The following is a 14,330-nucleotide window of genomic DNA, read 5'->3' as shown; positions in this document are numbered from 1 at the left end:
ATTTTTAGGCCAGTAATGTTATTTGCAGTTCCCATCTGGACAAGTTGTTGTGCAACCAGGAAGAAGATACTTCAAAGGATTCAGAATAAACTTTTGAAAATGATTTTGAAGCGTCCTCCCTCCTTTAGCACGAACGAGCTACATAGGCTTACTAATGTAGAAACATTGAAAAATATGTCAAGCCAAATTATTAACAAATTCCGACAAAAATCGTTGCAATCCTCATTTGCAACGATTAGCTCACTTTATAGTCAGTAAGATAGTTTTAGTTCATTTAAAGTTTTGTTTTATTCCTTTTTTTCCTTGAACCTACTCACCTTAAACCTACTTAATAATTTTCCTACAATTACATTAACTTAACTGCGAAAGCTAGAAACACTCATAATATAAAAAAGCGTACAAATATATATATATATATATATATATATATATATATATATATATATATATATATATATATATATATATATATATATATATATATATATATATATATATATATATATATATATATACATATATATATATATATATATATATATATATATATATATATATATATATATATATATATATATATATATATATATATATATATATATATATATATATATATATATATATATATATATATATATATATATACAGGCCCGGATTTGAGGGGGGGCGAAGGGGGCAAATGCCCCGGGCCTCCCGATTCAAGCCCCCCCCCCCCCTAGTCCTGGGGCGACCATTTCTTTTTTTTTATGCTCGTCACCTTTCAAAACGTTACCTCTAAATGTTTTAACAAAAGAGGGCCTCACAAACAAATTTGCCCCGGGCCCCTCACCGTCTAAATCCGGCCCTGTATATATAGCTCGATGCTATCATCGAGTTCGTGGCGAATAGGAGCAATATGTCCAGGGATCTGAAGCAGGGCCTCCTCCTGCTTCGGGCTACCATCGACGAAACTCAAAAGGAGCACGCCGAACTTGTGGCTCGGGTTGAAGCCTCCGAAAAGGGGGCGAGGACCAGGAGGGCAACTGAATCCAAGCAGGTTCAGACTGATGCCCTCATGCCCTCATTCGCCTCGATCTGCTCTACGGGGCAGGTTGGTGAGTGAACGAGGCAGTCCCCGGGGGAAACGGCCCCCGATAATGTGAAGAAGCGGTTGGTGGAGCTAGCCTTACGATCTAGCACACCAACAGGCTCAAAGGCCGGAACATCGACCAGAGCGGCGACTGCGGGAAATCCATGGGTTACCGTAATAGAAAAAGGGCGCAAGGAGGGTAAAAAGCGCCAGGATGAAGCGGCGGCAAAACGTGCACCAAATATCAAAAAGGCGAGGAGCAGAGGGGACGCCCTCATACTCAAGACTGACGGGTCTAAGTACGCAGAAGTCTTGAAAAAAATGAGGAGTGAAACTCAGCTCAAGGATTTAGGGGCGGATGTGCGAACCATCCGTCGATCTCGTACTGGCGAAATGATTCTTGAGCTCCGAAAGGATGCGAAGAACAAGGGCGCTTCCTACAAGGCGGTAGCCGAGCAGGTGCTTGGCAAAGAGGTGCGGATTCGGGCACTCACCTCGGAGGTGACTCTCCAGCTTAAAAACCTAGGCAAGTTAAAGGTTGGCTGGTCAGTATGCCCTCTGAGCATACTCCAACAACCGGACGTTTGCTTCCGGTGCTTCGAGGGAGGACATAAGTCCTGGACCTGCAAGGGGCCCGACAGGAGCCAGTTATGCAGGCGTTGCGGTGGTGCAGCCCATAAAGCGAAGGATTGCAGGGAGTCTCCCAAGTGCATGGTGTGTTCCGGAAAACGGGACGCCAAACACTTTATGGGAGGCCCCAGGTGCCCAGCTGGTAAGCCGGCTGCGAAACCACGGGCATAAGAGTAACGCAACTGAACCTGAACCCCTGCTATGCGGCCCAGCAGCTACTATACCAAGCAGTCACTGAGTCGCTGTCGGACATCGCCATCGTATCGGACCCCTACCGCATTCCACCCGGAAACGGTAACTGGGTTGCGGATAAGTCCAGTATGGCGGCCGTATGGACGACAAGCAGATTCCCGGTTCAAGAGGTTGTATCCACCTCTAACGAAGGGTACGCGGTTGCCAAGGTGAACGGAGTGTTCTACTGCAGTTGCTATGCTCCGCCACGTTGGTCCACCGAAAGGTTCACTCAGATGATCGACCAGCTATCCATGGTGCAAACGGGCCTAACGCCGTTGGTGGTGGCGGCCGATTTCAACGCTTGAGCTGTTGAGTGGGGAAGTCGCACTACGAACCAGAGAGGTCAGATCCCGTTGGAAGCTTTGGCAAAGCTCAACTTAGATCTGGCCAACGTTGGGACCAAATGTACATTTAGCAGAAATGGTGCGGAGTCGATCATCGATGTGACGTTCTCCAGCCCAGGACTGATCACGAACTGGAGGGTAGACGATGGCTACACCAATAGCGACCACCAGTCGGTTTGCTATAGTGTAGGAAACAACGCGAGGAGGCGAGTGACGGGTAGAACCAACACTCACACCGTCCGCGGCTGGAAGACATCGCATTTCGATGCCGAGGTATTCGAAGAAGCAATGGAAAGAGAGTGCAATTGAGGCAGTTGGCTCCGCCCGACTGCTGACCAATTAGTTGCCGTACTATCGCGTGCGTGTGACGCCACCATGCCTAGGACCCGCCAACCTAGAAATGGGCAGCCACCGGCTTACTGGTGGACCGATGCGATAGCGGACCTCCGTAGTGCGTGCCTCCGTGCAAGACGGAGGATGCAGCGCGCGCGAACAGACGAACAGAGGATTGAGCGCCGCGCAGCATTCGGTTCTGCACGATCGGCGCTAAAGAGTACGATTAAGGCCAGCAAGAGGGCCTGCTTCGATAGATTGTGCGCGAGTTTGTGCCAATTGTGCCAATACGAACCCGTGAGGTAACGCCCATAGGATCGTAACGGCCAAGACCAAAGGCGCGCTGGCGCCTGCAGAGCGATCACCAGCGATGCTGGAGCGTATCATCGGGGGACTCTTTTACACGCCACGAGCCTAGTCCTTGGCCTCCGGCAGTCGAGTCTCACGTCCGACGTTCCAGTATCTCAGACACAGACCAGGGATGGTCGGCCAACCTGCCGAACATCCAATCCGTGAGCGACGACAGCCGTGTCGAGATCGAAGGAGAGGTAAGGGTTACGAACGAGGAATTCATCGTGATCGCCAACTCCCTAAAGGTGAGCAAGGCACCGGGACCGGATGAAATCCCCAACCTGGCAATCAGGCTGGCGATTTAAACGGCCCCCGGACTGTTTCGGGCAGTCATGCAGAGGTGCCTGGATGACTGCCTCTTCCCGGACAGGTAGAAGCGGCAGAGTTTGGTCTTACTGCCGAAAGCCGGGAAACCGCCAGGGGACCCATCGGCATACAGCTGGTCACTGCGGGCAAGGTGCTTGAGAGGATTATCCTCAACAGACTGGTGAGGTACACGGAGGGTGTAAACGGTCTGGCAAGTAACCAGTTCGGTTTCCGGAAGGGCAGGTCCACGCTGGATGCTTTCCTCTCCGTCACCAAGACGACGGATGTAGCACTCCAGCGCAAGAGAAGGGGCATACGCTATTGCGCAATCGTCACGCTTGACGTGAAGAATGCGTTCAATAGCGCCAGGAGCATCCATGTACCGGTGTCGCTGTACAAGATTCTGGAAAACTATTTCCAGAACAGAGTACTTGTTTACAACACGGAGGAGGGTCAAAAGTGCGTCCCAACTACCGCCGGAGTTCCGCAAGTCTCTATCCTGGGACCGGTGTTGTGGAATGTCATGTATGACGGGGTGTTGAAACTCAAGTTCCCTGTGGGAGTTGTGATCATCGGCTTTGCAGACGACATAACGCTAGAGGTCTACGGCGAGTCGATCGAGGAGGTCGAGTTGACGGCCGCGCACTGTATACGCAAGGTCGAAGACTGGATGCACTCCAGGAAACTGGAGTTAGCGCACCATAAGACGGAGGTAACGGTTGTGAATAACCGCAAAACAGAGCAACAAGCGGTGGTCAGAGTCGGAGACTGCACCATCACCTCAAAGCGATCTTTGAAGCTCTTGGGGGTTATGGTTGACGATAAGCTCACATATAAGAGCCACGTCAACTATGCTTGCAAGAAGGCTTCAACTGCTATTGCAGCACTATCTCGAATGATCGAACAGCTCAGCGGTGAATGGCAGCAAGCGTAAACTTCTTGCCAGCGTGGTTTCGTCCATACTTAGGTATGGTGGGCCAGTGTGGTCCAAAGCGCTAGGTACTAACAGTTATCGTGGCAAACTGGAAAATACCTACAGGCTCATGTGCCTGAGGGTTGCGAGTGCGTTCCGTACAGTGTCATACGACGCAATTTGTGTCCTGTCCGGCATGATGCCTATCAGCATAGCCATAAGGGAGGACGTAGAATGCTTCGACCAACGTGACACAAGGGGCATACGAGGTACCAGAAGATCACTATCGATGATCAGATGGCAGCAGGAATGGTCCAACTCCACGAAAGGTAGATGGACGCACCGACTTATTCCGGTGGTATCCGGGTGGGTCAGGAGACGCCATGGAGAAGTCAACTTCCACCTGACACAGATTCTGTCGGTTCATGGTTGCTTCAGGCAGTACCTATACAGGTTCGGGCATGCGGAATCCCCCATGTGCCCCGAGTGCCTGGATGCGGAAGAGACTGCTGAGCATGTCTTCTTCGTATGTCCTCCTTTTGCGCGTGCGCGGAGCGACATGATGGCTATGAGCGGGCCAGACACTACTCCGGACAACCTAGTTCATAGGATGTGTGAAGACTCGAACATCCGGAGGGCGGTTTGTGCAACCGCCTCTCAAATAGTCCTTGAGTTGCAAAGCAGGCGACAGGTTGACCACCAACACGCCAGTGTTAGCTAACGGCCAGTCTCCAGGTTAGTTAGCTGATTAGCTAAGAGACTTATAGAGACAGGAGGTTGCTCAAAGCATAAAAGCCGCTCCCCGAAGCAATACTTAGCGGTCGTCCCGGGGAGTATTATGGGCTGGAGACAGGAGGGGTTTTAGTGGGTCCGGTCACTGATTCAAACCAACCCCACACTCCCTGAGGTTGGTCACCTCAGGAGTTTGGTTGCAAATTTCCCCTCCATCTGAAATAAAAAAAAAAAGCTCATCCCGTCTACAGAGACTCGAGTTGGGAGGCTGATGTTGTTCTCCCTGGTGCCTCTCGCTCGCATGTATTTTGTTTTCGACGCATTTCTCTGCAGTCCGATCCGTCCAGCTTCGGCTTTCGGTCGGGCGTAAGTTTCCTCCGCCGTCGCAAAGTTACGTGATACGTCGTAAGTTACGTTAAGTTACGTTAAGTTATGCGAAGTCATCCGCGAAGCCCAGAAGCTGAACAGACCTTGTGAAAATTGTGCCCCTCGTGTCGATGCCCGCCCTCCGGATCACACCCTCAAGGGCGATGTTAAACAGCAAACAGGAAAGTCCATCACCTTGTCTCAACCCTCTGCGCGATTCAAAGGGACTCGAGAGTATCCCCGAAACACGCACGTAGCACATCACTTGCGCCATGGTAGCTCTGATCAATCGAGTCAGTTTATCCGGAAAACCGTTGTCGTGCATGTTCTGCCATAGCTGTTCTCGATTGACTGTATCATAGGCCGCTGTGAAGTCAATGAAGATGTGATGTGTGGGCACGTTGTACTCGCGACATTTCTATAAGATCTGTCTCCCATGAAGCCCGCTTGGTACTGACCCACGAACCTCCTGGTTAAAGGTGATAGGCGACGGAACAGGATCTGTGAGAGTATTTTGTAGGCGGCATTGATAAACGAGATGCCGCGGTAGTTGCGGCACTCCAGCTTGTCGCTCTTCTTGTAGAAAAACTCGTCTGGCAGTTTTTCCTCCTCCCAAATCCTGGAAATGACCCAGTGCAGCGCTCTAGCCACCTGTCGACCACCTCGCTGGCATCCGTGAGAAGGTTCCCATCCGCGTCGTTGCACATGTCGGCTTGCGGCACATAGCCTCTGCTGCACTGGTTTACCTTCTCATAGAATTTCCGCGTTTTACTGGCACGGTATAGCTGCTCCAGCTCCTCATGCTCACGATTCTCTTGCTGGCGCTTCTTTCGTCTGAGAATCGTGGTCATATCGTTCCGTGCCCGTTTGTAATTGGCCTTGTTCTCTCTCGTTGACCTGCCCAGATATATCGCCCAGGTCCGGTTCTTCTCATTCAGCGCTGCCTCGCACTCCCCGTCATACCAGTCGTTTTTGCCACTCGGTGCTTTCACTCCTAGTGTCGCCGTTGCGGTCTCCACGATAGCTGTGCGAATGCTGCACCAGCCGTCTTCGAGAGGCAATGCGCCCAGTCCCTTCGCTGTGGGTAGCACCGCTTCAAGCTGTTGCGCGTATTCCTCCGCAGCCTGGGAGTTCCGGAGCTGCTTAATGTTGAGCCGCGGGGTTCGGCGATGTCGCGCGTGGTATACGGTCGACAGTTTTGAGCGCAATGATACCGCAACTAGGTAGTGGTCCGAGCCAATATCCTCACCGCGATAGGTACGTACGATTGTAATGTCAGAGAAGAACCGGCCGTCGATGAGAACATGGTCAATTTGATTTGCTATACGTTGGTCAGGTGATCTCCAGGTGGTTTTGTGGATGTCCTTACGGGGAAAGCAGGTACTTCGGACTGCCAGTCCTCGGGAAGCTGCGAAGTTGACGCATCTCTGGCCGTTGTCGTTCGTCACGGTGTGCAGGCTGTGTTGGTCGATCACCGGCTTGTACATTTCTTCCCTACCGATCTGCGCGTTCATGTCCCCGATGACGATCTTGATGTCTCTACGCGAGCAACTATCGTAGAGTTTCTCCAGCTGTGCGTAGAACTCTTCTTTCTCTACATCGGGTCTTCCTTCGTGAGGGCAGTGCACATTGAGGATAGTGTAGTTGTAGAACCGGCCTTTTATTCTCAACAAACACAACCTGTCGCTGATCGCCTGCCACTTGATCAAACCACTCTGCATCCTGCCCAGCACTATAAAGCCGGTACCCAGCTCATTGGTTGTGTCGCCGCTCTGGTAGTACTGTGCCCTGCGGCCACAAATCCTCCGTACCTTCTCTCCTTTCCGGCAAAGCTCCTGGAGCGCAACGATGTAGAAGTGGCGGGGTTCTAGCTGATCCATCAGAATCCGGTCGCCACCCGGAGCGTTCAGCGATCTACAGTTACATGTACCGAGCTTCCAATCGTCGTCCTTATTTCGTCGCCTAGGTCGTTGCCAATTGTTCCGCTCCGTATTCAATTCTTGATTGTTCGTAGTATTTTTATGTTTCGGCATGCTGCCTTACTAGGGCTGCGGATGCCTAGTCTCGCGACGGGGCTGCCCTCTTGGGTGAAGCTGGCGGGACACCGCATTTCATAATTCAGCCGTCCGCTCCGGATCAGACGCTGTTTGAGCCGCCCCTAACATGGGGAACAGACGCTTGGACAAGCTGCCCTCATAGGAAAGCAGGTCCCCCTTCCCTGTCAGCATACGACCAAGTTCTCACCGGTTCACCGATCTTCCCTTGGTTGCTCGTATCCCAGTCGGTACCACGTAGAGGTAGGGATAGGAGTTGCTGGGCATTATGCTTTGGACCACACTGGGGTCTATTTTATGCCAACTAGTACGGGTGTACTGCTGGTACGCACTGCCCAGCCGTTTATCAATTATATATATATGTCAACATTTGTGACAGACCACACAATATTAATTCTGAATAGATATTAGTACATAAATAAATCATAACTAACATTCCAAACCACCCTCCATTTTTTGCTTGACATTTTCACTTAACTGCGAAAGCAACTACAAACTATTCATATAATAAAATTTAGAATGTACACTACTAATCTTTATCTGCTTGGGACGTTCGAATTCATAATTTTAATAAGTAACTAACTAATTTAGTGTCCAATTTGTTCGCTGGATTTCTTACGTGTAAGTTAATTAGTTAGTTGATTGTTAGTTGATGACTAACAAACACTACGCGAACACGACAAAAACCCGCAATCGCAGCAGCAAAAAGCTGAGTCTGACCGTTTTACTATATTCCTCCGGAGAGGCACGAACGGTCAAGTTTTTTCACTTACACTGGAACTATTTCTAAAAAACGAAACACAGATTTTATAAAAACAAGTTCCTAGCGCACGAACAAAACAAAACTTCTTTTTTTTCCTTCCCGTTCCAGTTGGTTGAAATTTGACATCGCCAAGCAGCGTTGCCGGTGCTATTAATGTTTTGACTGGCTGTCGTGTGAGCCAAAAAGAGAAGCACACATTTTTATTTGATAAGTCTCTATATGTGACTTTGTGTAGGTGTGAAGCGGCACGTTTGCCTTCGCCATGTCAATGACAGGTGTCGCCAACCGTTGGGAACGGTTGGCGGCAAAAATAGAAATAATTCGATTTTTCACAACAACAACAAGCGACGGTCGACCGCTGTGCTCTGATTGGTCGAAAAAGAAAGGAACGGTAGCGGTCAACCGCTGCAATGACTAGTCTGATACAGGCTTGATACAGGCTTTAGTATTACCACTTACGGTTAAACGACGGTTGTAAGTTTTTACACATCGTTTGAAAAAAAAGATGAACGTCTGTTCTCTTTGGTTGCCTGACAGTTTTCGCCATGGCTGATACAAATCAACTGATAACTAAGTGAAATTTGAGCATTCTTTTTATTGCATGCTTTTCAACCGCATTCGTTCAATTGCTATAATTTTTCTAGTAACGATGAGTCCACAGTAAATTCACCATTCTTAAATTCACTTGAAAATGTTCAAATATATATTGGCGAGGACGCCAGCGGGCCATTCGCAAAAGTGCAGTGCAATATCTTTGAACCAGCGAACAATATACTTTGTCGTCGAGAAAAATCAGGCCGATGAAGAGTGTCGAACTTTTACGCTCACATAAAAACGTGCACAAGGTCAATTTTTCAAAGCGGCTATCATCTTGTGAGGATGAAGATCAAGGTCAATTTTTCAAAGCGGCTATCATCTTGTGAGGATGAAGATCAAGATGTTAACCTGCCCGAGAAACGACGAGCAACAGTCACATGCAACATTCATACTTTGGACGAATCATTTATTATAGAGAGTCTGGAGGACGATCTTGACTTGGATGAGAACGAAAATGGATTATACGTAAAGGAGAAACATGACGACTATCTAATCCGAAAGCAGGTATGGTCTCAGCGTTTCCATATATTGCTTCACAGTTAAACTGCAAAAGTGCTGCGGAGGGGCCACCCGTAGCACCAGTCTTTTGAGCGCCCATACGAATGATAAATCTAACACGATTAAGATTCTATCGAATATATCCAACCGCAGTGAACAAGCACATAGAAAAGGTATGCAATACACGGTTCTAGAAAAGAATTATTTCACGCATAGGTAAATATAACAATCGTTATCTTATTTGATAAATATTTCAGAGCTATATTTTCGCAGAACTTTTTGAATTTGATAGCGCAAACATTGCAGTAGTACCACATATTCGAACCATTCAAATCCACCTAAAGAAGATATCTGAATACATTCAAGAAGGTGAACTGATGGTAGTACAACTCAAGAAATATCTTTTAAGTAATAAATTTCCGCTAAACGTATGTTGGAGTGAGGATGCAACAAGAGTCACTGGTGGTATTGAGTATAACGTAAACCATGATGCACTCTCAGGATTAGTTGCCCCACTTGGCATGAACGGAATGCCGATTCAAGATTTGTTTCACTGCTCTAAACCTGCGAAAGTTATAACGGATATCCGGAAATATCCCGTTGGCAGAAACGTCCATGTATGCATGGTACAACCCCTGGCAATAAATGCAGCGCCGTTTTGTTGTCTGTATTTCTGTACAGACAACAAATTCAGGACAATAGATGTCAACAATCGTTGGGATTTTATGAAAAATGAATTCGAGAAACACGATATTCGAATCGTGTGCAAGGCTACTGACGGTGACAGTCGTTTTATTGGAGCAATGCTCATGAAAATGAAGATACCATGTAACGAAGACAATCCCTTTGGGCAATGGTATAAAACAAGTGATTTTACTACCAAGTTTTATAATAATTGGAAAATTTCTTTAACGTGTCTATTACAGTATAATTACATAACATTTTGCACGTTTTTCTGTTTTGATAGTGCACGAACGGTCGCAGAAATAATCAAAAACAACCTTTCAGCTGGCAACCAGTCATGCGCTATTGTTTCGCGGCAACGGGACTTAAGGTTTTTCAGTCTAAAAAACTATTGTTTTGTTCGTGAATATACGTTTAATCGCTTGCCTGAATCTATCTTCTTTCGGAAATATCGAAGTAAGTAATCTTGTAATTTTGACTACTTTTTCGGTCAAATATGAAAATGTTCCACTGGGGGTAAAGTCGCCCACTATACAAGGGGTAAAACCGCCACGAATCCAACTGCTTGTTGTTTTACTTCAAGACCCAAATGCCTCGACACTACAAAGGGAATATTTACAGGATCAGTAAAGCAACTTCAAGCCACATAAGACATCGATGTTTATCGACCATTTTCGATTTGGTTTAAGCTTTGCTAGTAATATATTTTAACAAGACTTATTTTTGAAAAAAGTAAACCCGTGTGAAAATGGTGTTAATGGACCAACATAATTTTAGAGCCAGGACGGTGTGTTTGATAGGTATGACGTCTCCGGCAGAATTGAAAATAGTAGTTTTTTACTTTCGAAAAAAGTACACACTCTAAAAAAATTTTAAGAAAAAATATAGAAAAAGAATTAAAAATATATTTTTTTTCAATTTTTTTTGAAAAACACATGTTTTTGCCTGTAAAATCTACAAAAGGTAAGCTAAAATTTTATGGTTGTTGGATCATGGAGTAATAGAAATATTAATAGCTCAGTTTTTGTGTAGAATTTATTTTGACGGTTTATTTGGTGTATAGAGTCGTTGGTAATTTTGTTCTTCAAAAAAAAAAAAAACATAGAAAATAAAAAAAATAACTAAAAGAAATAATAATTATTAGTATTTTTCTATACATAATAAGTCTTCAAAAGAATCATACAGATAGGTTTAATGAGTTTTAATTTTTAGCTTAAAGATAGGTATATTATGAATTCAATATCTTGAAAAACCCCAATTCTGAAAAATCTATTTATTTTGAAAACCAAAAAAGTTACCTAAACATTAATTTGAACTTGAATAATCAGAAAATAAAATAAGTTAAAACTTAGAAAAAAAATTTTTTTTTAGATTTTTCACAGTATATATTTTATTTAAAAAGAAAAAAAATACCATCTACAACTTTGTCAGAGACACTATACCGATAGAATCAACCGTTTCGGCCCTAAAAATATTGTTTATCCTCAAAAAATGGTGGGCGATCTTACCCCGCTGGTGGGCGGGCTTACCCCGCATGAAAAAGATCTGCACATTTTCAATGAATTTTTAAAATTTAAAAAAAGCTGGAAAATAAACAAAAATATTTCAGTTTTTATTTTTTAAATGCGGGTATTGAATAGAAGAACCTCTTAGCGAAGAAAAAATGAAATTGCAGCCGCAACTTTTTTTCTATAAACAGAATTGCTTAAGGGGGCGGTCTCACCCCGCTTACCCCTACGGACCAAACAGAATCATGCATACAAGATCCAACGCATTTAGCCAACAAGCTTCGATGCAGATTAGTTAGGCAAGCAACTAATATTAGGTACATATAATGAAAATTCTCATCAAATAACTTTATAAAAGGTTTCAATTTAGGTCAATTCCAGGCGTCAAAAATACATCATATAGAACTTATTCGTGCCATTTCAAAAGATCAACACGGCTTAGTTGAAGGAGATCTTTGCGATAAAGATAAAATGAAATTTCGACCGGTTGAAAAAATAACATCAACGGCGGTTATATCAAATTTAAAGCTTCACGTTCCACTTTCTAACGGCACCGTAGCATAGACCATTTTACGAGACGTTTCTGAACTCAATTCATGAATGAAATTTTGACAGAAAGCTCAGAACCGCTGACATAACGCACGTAAAAGCAACAACAATATCAGCAGGATCCGGGACACCTGTCAGTTCGTAAAATGGTCTATACCTTGAATTAATCAGGGGTGTCACCATTTCGTTTATGGATACATCATTGCTTCGTAGTCAAAGAATTTTTGCTACTTGGTAAGTTGCATTTCCTAGTTGCATTTCCTTTTTATTCTCTTTATTCACTATTATTATTAGGTCTTTCTACTATTTATTAATGTTATTATCAATTGTTTATACACTTATTCATTTATTTGTTTAATTGTCGTGACTCACGATTGAACTGGTTCTTAAAGTCTCATGCCTTATAAATTAGTAAACTTTACCTAATAAGAAGATTCTTGATAAAAGTCGCTAGAACAGGATAAAGGTTGACTGATAAATTTGTATTTCTATATTTTACAGGAGAGCCTTGTTTTTTATACGCTGCGGGCGTAACTGGTGCATTTCAAAATATAATGGTATTGAAAATTGCATAACAACAAATGCATACTGGGGGCTAGAAATCAATGCACACACGTTAATCAATCACATTGACCTGTTTCGAACAAATGGAATACAGTTTTCTATCACTCTACTGCAAAGCCAAGCGTGTGAAGGTCTTTTTCGGGATGCCCGCTCACTAACTTCTACAAAATCGACAGTTGTAAATTTTACAATGTAAGGATTTGCAGCTCGGCTTAGCAGGATATAGACGAAGCAGGAAATAATGCACAGGCAGCAACATAACATAAATTTTCCCCGTTTAGAGAAAATACAAACCAGTACTTCCGAACTACCCTGCAGAGAGGAGATTATACGGGTTATTGAGAACGCACGACAGTCAGCTTTAGAACTCGCTTTATGCTTGGGGCTTGATCTATCAGATATATCTTTCGAAGAGAGCATAGTTTTAAGAAAACCCAAGCCAAAATCAAGTCAAGACTGTGGTCGTTTCGAGTTTGTATCTGTACCGGAAGAGTTTACACCTTACGAGAAAGCCGATATTTACAGAGCTGCTGATGTGTCCAAAAATATCGGAGTGAGTTTAGATTTGAAGGACTCTAAAAACCATTGCAATTCATTAAAAATCAGAAACAAAAATAATAAGCTTGTATACGTTAGAAAAAGTCCCTCCCAGCTGGTCTCGAGGCACGATGCTGGCCTAACAAGCCAGTTGTCGTAGGTTCGAGTCTCGGCTCGGGAGAGGCTGTTAGTGTTAGTAGGATCGTAGCGCTGGCCCCGCAATTGTCCTGTACAGTTAACAGTTGGCTGCGAAGTCTGTGTATAATAAACAGAAGGTCGAGTTCCGAATCGGAATGTAGCACCAAGGCTTTGCTTTGCTTTGCTTACGTTAGAAAAAGTACATTTTTGTGGATGCTTACTTCCGGCTCATAAACTTGTTCCACAGATCGTCTTTACAGATTTCATGCTTCTGAGACAGCTTCAATCCAAGATTTGAACCATTCGAATGCTGTATGCGACAAGATAACAGTAGGAGAGTATCTACTATTGAGATATAAATGCCATTTATGTGTGTAAGGTTTATGGATTTAAATATCTAACAGGTAAAAATTGCTTTAGTTCACTAACAACGGTTCCAACTGAAGCACCTTATAATGTGCAAGCTCGTGGAATAGGACTGTTAGGAAGTACATTCATTATGACATAATGCGATGGAGAGTACTACCTCGATCTTGAAAGTAATAAGGAAATTACTGACATTAAAAGCTATATGTCGCATTTGGAAAAACCCTCAACAAGCACTGCAATACTACATTACCCTGAAAAAACTACTTTTTACATTAAAAAAATTATTAACGAAGGTGAAAAATGATGTGATATTTCGCAATAAAAATGCCAATCAAACATGATTAGCTTACAACCAAAAATTAAATTGATTTTTATATAGAAAGTTGAGAACTCGCTAAAAGTGATTAAATTCCGACTTCGTCATGCCTGCGAAATAGTCTTAGCAGAAGGACGCATGTTGGTTTTTCTCTCGATTTTTCTCGTGTTTCGTGCTAAAGAAAAACAGGTTTCATGGATTAGATAAGCAGTGCTTATGTTTGAAGGCGTACGTATTGATGCGTATAGATGCAAATGCATTCAAATCTATCCGAATCTGTACGAATGTTGACGACTAGAATGAGCAAAGAAAACTTTTGACGATTGCCCTTGGGCTCCACCGAATCAAAATGTTTATTGTAGATAATGTTGACAGAGTCACTGCAAACAAGTGGAAACTATGTCAGGAATTCGAAGGTTTCAGAAGAAAAATAATTTACACGCGAGAAATACTTTTAATAACGTTTTATTATTAG

At 44.2% G+C, this 14,330-nt stretch overlaps 1 pseudogene; it reads left to right on the top strand.

Moving 5' to 3' along the window:
- The first annotated feature begins 895 nt into the window (after positions 1-895).
- On the top strand, positions 896-13,244 carry LOC129720159 (uncharacterized; annotated as a pseudogene).
- Positions 13,245-14,330: the final 1,086 nt, after the last annotated feature.

Source organism: Wyeomyia smithii, chromosome 2 (genome assembly GCF_029784165.1).
Source record: "Wyeomyia smithii strain HCP4-BCI-WySm-NY-G18 chromosome 2, ASM2978416v1, whole genome shotgun sequence".
NCBI classification, from domain to species: domain Eukaryota; kingdom Metazoa; phylum Arthropoda; class Insecta; order Diptera; family Culicidae; genus Wyeomyia; species Wyeomyia smithii.
The sequence above is the reverse complement of the archived record's forward strand: the minus strand, read 5'-3'. Positions and strand labels throughout refer to the sequence as shown.